We start from the raw sequence: 6,000 nt of genomic DNA on the forward strand, positions 1-6,000 counted from the left end.
GATTGCCAGAGAAGCCCCGCTCTTTAGGTTTGGGGAAGCAAGACATAAATGTAGGATGGAAAGGACTGGGTTAGGGTCTTCATTGTTTGTTTGTTTGTTTGTTTGTTTGTTTGTTGAGTGCAGAAGACCCGAAGCAAGGACAGCAAGACAAAGGCTAGTTCTCCACTGACCCATAGAAGAACCTATAGACAAGCAAGAGAAGCCCACAAATTCTTACTTCATTCACTCAGATTATATCCTAAATAATTACTGATGGGTTTTTTCTTTTTTTTCCTATGTCTAGCCTGGCTTCACCTGCCTACCTCCAGACCAAGTATCCATTTTGAGATTTTTAAAGTTCTTCTGATTGTCATACAGGGCCCTTTTGTGCTGAGACTGAACCTGGCTACTGAAACAGACCCACTGCTTTGCAGAGTCAGCGCATGACCCAGAGCATGGGTCATCACAGGTCTCCAGTCTCTCTGGAGACACCCCCGATCCCTGGGTGAGTGTTGGAACCTAACAGCTGACTGTGACCCTTGTCGTCATTCCCTGTGGAGACGGGGATGATGCCATCAGAGCCTTGCTCCCTCTGGGGCTCTGTTTCTCTCCATGGCAACCATTCAGCCTGCCTAGAAATGGCTGTTGCCTCTGGTAGGAGAGAAACACACACATTAGCCAAGGAAGCTGGTCTAGCACAGCTCTGAGGTTTCTCCTCCGCACAGCGAGTCCTCTGAGATGTGTGATCAGGAAGCTGGCCCGCTGGTTGCTTACTTACTACTCCAGGAGAGTAATTTTCCTTACTAGGAAGTCAACCTTGGGCATCCAGATCTTTCCATAAATCACCTTAACTTCTCCCTTCTTCCTTCTCCCCCTGGGGAACCTCAGCATTGCATTCCCATGTTGCACAACACAGATCAGATTATCTGGTCGCTCTAGAGATTTGTATATAAGACTACTTTTGTGAGGATTTTTGTATATTGTTTTTCTATTTGTTTTCTACGGCTTAAGGAGAGAACTGGCAAACTGTGAATCTAATTTGATCTTGCTGCCAGCAGATATATTTTGGCTTCCTGGTAAGAACCGACATTACCAGGGACAATCCATTGCCCTTCCATTGCCCGGTGATCAGTATCGCACCTTGCTCACAAATTCCTCCAGCCCAATCTTACGTTCTTTTTTAAACAAATCCCTGGGCTTCTTTGTTATTATTTATAAAGAGCATGAGGAAATGTTTTTATAGTCCTGGATATTATATGTTTAATATTGATTTAGCCTTTAATAATGTTATAGGTTTGTATCTATTCTTCATAAATCACAAAGAACTCAGTGTAGACTGAATTAATCTATTTAGTATCTGTAATTTTGCAGACAGATATTTTCTTACAGTATTTTCTATATAACCACATATGTAGAATTATAACTAATTAGAGCACAAGACATTTCTACAGCAACTTAGAGCTATCAGTTATTTCCTGAGCATATAACCGCATTTGAAAAATTTAAGAATCCAGTCCTTCGCAATGCAATGAACAAAATGACCATAAAGAACAAGGAATCACTTCAATCCCTTAGCTGGTTAAAATATGCATTTAAACAATTAGTCTTTTAAACTTGAGGAATGGTGCTAATTCCTTATTCCTGACACCAAGCCTTGTTTTTCCAGCTAAGTGTTCAAATTTCACAAAAGTAAGAAGATGAAAAATAAGGTGATAAGAGTGGGATCATTTCTATATCAGAACTTCCCCTGCCTTCCCAATAATTTATGTCAAAATTGGCTTAGGAAAACCTTGAATAGCAGAGCTTGAGAGTGAGTGCTAGGAAGCAAATCAAGACAGATTTGTTGCAGTTCATTCTTGCCAAGCAAATTGGTAGTAAATGTCACATTGTTATGTGAATTGAGCACATATTTTTAAGAAAAAGGTTATTAGTACCAGCTATGAAGCAATACTCTTAGTCACTGGGGCTGGAGGTGGGAGCTTAGAGTCACACTGAAATTGTTTAGAAGAAGCCCAGGTAGATTCTGTCCTCAGGTGAATAACAATCTATGTAATTTTCCCCAAAAGGCAAATCGGTAGCCACTGCAAAGACAAGGGGGTCTTCCTTCTGCCAAACACACTTTCTGATATGGTTGTAGGGCTAGTATTTTTGCCATGTTTTAAAAAGATAGTCAACTCCATAGAAAGTGTACTGGTATATATTTGAAGCTGTTCCTCAGTAAGCAAACAGATTAGAAGTGCCCTCAACTGGCAATGATTGTATCTGTGATTTTCAAGTACAAGATAGCTGTTCAAAGCATGACGTTCTTGTGTGTATACGGTAACACTTGGTTCACGCATGAAGAACAGTGCCTATGCACTTTGTGTAGCTATAATGTAGGTATCTATGTGTAATTTCAGTGAAATTGGTGTATAGATGTATTTTAATTTAATTTAAATGTTATTTTTGGCTATTGATCTAAAAGCAGTAGACATGTCGATTGGTGTTTTGAAAACCCTTCTTTTCCCTCTTAGATAACTAGTGAATCACTTCTCCTCTTCTTAAATGTGATTTAGGGGTATGTATCAGTGCAGAACTTCTCTATGAATCCTTTGTACCAATGATTGTGTGAAAGTCTGGGTGTCTAGCATCTTTGTAAATACGCAGTTCAGAGCAAGGGAGGGTTGGATGTGTGTCATGATTCTTAGTGAAAGGTCATCTGACGTCTGTCTAATGCATGGTGATTGCAGCTGTGGAGCTTTTGATGATCTAGCCTTAGGTAGGTTTAGAATGAGGACATTTAGCTACAGCCCTCCTTTGCTTGGTGGATGGGACTCAGAGAGACAAAAGGTTAGTCTGCTTATGTGCATGCTAGCTAGCATCCTGTCCTTAGGTAAAGGTCTGCCTCTCTGGTTGCCAAATACTGATCATGATTCTCATGACTTAGAGGTTCTGAAGAACCTCGTCCCCCTTGGTTTCTCGAGTCAGGTTAACTAACTGCCATGTAGGCAAAACCCCACAGAAGCACAGTTCTGGTAGTAAACTGCACAGGTGTCCATAGAAAGAGCACTAGAGGCCCAGGAATGGTCAGTATGTAGCTTTGGGGTTGCAGAAAGGCAACTGATGAAGCACAGATCCCACAGACATGAAGGAGTATGACCTCTACCTAATAGGCTCTGTGTGCATGTTTTGAGTGACTGACGACGAGACCTAACTAATGCAAATATACACTTGCCTCCTAAGACACACATTCTGTCTAATTATCACTACATGGAATGCTGTAGCATCGAAAGTTCCTGTAACTCCTTTCCTCCTCCGCAAGGACAGAGAAAAATGGCCACGTGCAGTTGGGGACACTGAGTGCCCCCCTCTTCTCACAAAAAGGCGTGAAGCCTGCATGATCCTGTGAGGGCACAGAGCACATTAATTTTTGGTGGCTTCTCCAATGATTGGAGTGAGGGGATACAGATGGTGGAAGAGGCACATTTTTCTTGGAAAATGTGGCCTCTTCAACTCCTGTCAGATTCCAGATGGAAACCCCACTGAAAGAAAGCTAGCCTTTAGGCAGGGTTTCCTCTGGAGATGCTTGTGTGTCCAGAATGAAAGATGAGAATAATTGTTTCCCTCAACTTCACAATCCCCATTGGTCTAAAGTCATGTAGCCCAGAGCATTGATAGCACACAGGCTTTTAAAGACTAATGAATGAAGATAAAAAAAACTTCAACTAATTTTGGGGTTATTTCTTCAATGTGGTACTAGGAGATGCCTTGTTGGCAAAGCACATTTGGGGTAGTTGAGATCTTTCGTTTTCACCTTGAGCTTTCTTACCATGTGGACTGATTACTGTAACATTTCATGTGTAAAATAACTGGATATTCTTTATATACTGGAAGCAATCTGTGAATCCAATATTTCACTAAGTGTTTTAACTTTTGTGTATATATCTCTCATCAATAAATGTGGATTCTGATTTCTCTTGGTCATTGCCTCTCCTTCAGTTCCCATTTTAAACTAGTGTCGCTTCCATAGTGAGGGTCTCCAGTGTTCCTTTTGGAAAAACTGTGGACTGAAAAGTACAGTGTCCAAATGAATACTTTCCAGAATGCGTAGATATATAGCGGAGTCACATCTTACCTAAAGTTAGTGAGGTGGACAAAAATGGGATGTAATCCACATTTTCCCTGTGAATCACTTAATGTGGGCTATCTCCCAAATCTCGGGGCTTGATACAAGGTTTACTTCTCAGTCACGTGGAAAGCTCATCACAAGTTGCCTTTGGGGGGACTCTGCTGTGAGCCATCTTCACTGAGGGAGTCTGAGAGAGACTTAATATCCATGTTTCTGCAGGTGCCAAATTCAGGAGAAACGGAACATGGCAGATGTTACACTGAGTCTTAAAGCTTCCTCCCAAATGTCATGGACCTCACTCCTGTTCATAGTCCAATGACCAGAGCAAGTCACAGGGCTCTACCTAACCTCAAGGGGGCAGGGAAGTGCAACCATACCAGGGGCCCAGGAAGAAAACTGGAAATAGTTGGTGAATAGCTCTGGTGACTATCAGACCATAAAGAGTCCTTAAATCATTCATAAAGGCTAATATGTGAACAAATCATCTTTCAATACGTCCAACTGCACGTTTTTCTCTAGTACTGGAAAAATCATTGCTATGGAGGTAAGTAGCAAGCATTTGGCAGTCATGTTGTAGAAATAAAATGCATGATCTTCAAAAGTAGGACCAGGCTCAGCATAATGAGATTCTCACACAGTGGAAGGTGTATATATAGGAATGGAGGCCCACCAAGAAAATGGCAGGTTTTTTTGACACGTGGGGCACCCGCATACTGAATAGAATGGTTTAGATTAATTGAATTATTCTCTCTCATTCTTTTTTGGGGGTGAAAGGAAGCAAATATTTTAAATAAGTGAAATAGATAGACGTGATACACCCCAATTCTTTTTATGAATGTCAGAAATTTCTTTAAACTGCTGGTAAAAATGGACATTTCCTTTTAAAACACATTTTTCCTTCTTCCCTGGGAGTCAAGTATATATCACATCACATCCATCTTCAAAATGTTATTAAAATCTTATTTACAGAAAATATGCTTGTCAGTACGTTTCTGGGCTGCCATTTTGTTTTAAGGTAGCAAAGAGCCACAAATCAGAGCCGAGGTAAACATAACACTTTAGTATGGATAGGATTTGTTTGGTCCTTCAAAATAGAACACAGGCAGAGAGAAACTTGACTTTGCTTGCTCAGGGAGTATGATCCCAATGTTCTAATTTCTTACCCTCTCTTCTGGAGCAGAAGCGTTTAATCCATCCATTGTCATCGTGACAGTGTAATATTGCTTTTACTTACCACTGCAAAAAATATATGTACATAATTATTATATATTACATACATGTTGCCTATTATATGTAATTATTATAATTAATAATCACTAGAATTATTACTTATTATTATTTTGGGGGTGAGAATAGAAGGAGGAATAATGGACTCAGGGTTACAAGACATGAGTTCTGATCTCCCTATAGTCACTAAAGAGTTGAGTAAATGTGGGCAAGTCCCTTTGCAATTTGGAAGTTATTTTGGCACATGTAAAATTAGGGGTTTGGATGAGATCATTTCTAAGCTTTTGGACTCTGAAATTTACGTGTCAGCCAGGGAAATCATCATGTATGTATATACATCATGTATGTATGTAGACATGCTTAGATCGAAGTGATAATGCCACATGTCACAGAAGCACAGAACTACAGCATCACCAATGATTTCCCTTGACCTTGGTTCTCATCCCTGTCCTGGTGATCTGTTTCACTCCCCAGAGGAAACTGCTCCTAGGAATTGTGTTTATCATTCCCCTGCTTTTAAAAAATAGCTTTATCTCACAGGTGTGCGTGCCTACACAAGCTTTGCTTATTTGAAGCCTTATAAAAAGGACTACATGCAGTCTTTTTGGACATGTCTCTTCGTTACCTAACGTTGGGTTTCTGAGTTCATCCGTGTTGTTACAAGTAGCTGGGGCTCATTCATTGTC

This window comes from Halichoerus grypus, chromosome 11 (genome assembly GCF_964656455.1).
Source record: "Halichoerus grypus chromosome 11, mHalGry1.hap1.1, whole genome shotgun sequence".
NCBI classification, from domain to species: Eukaryota; Metazoa; Chordata; class Mammalia; order Carnivora; family Phocidae; genus Halichoerus; species Halichoerus grypus.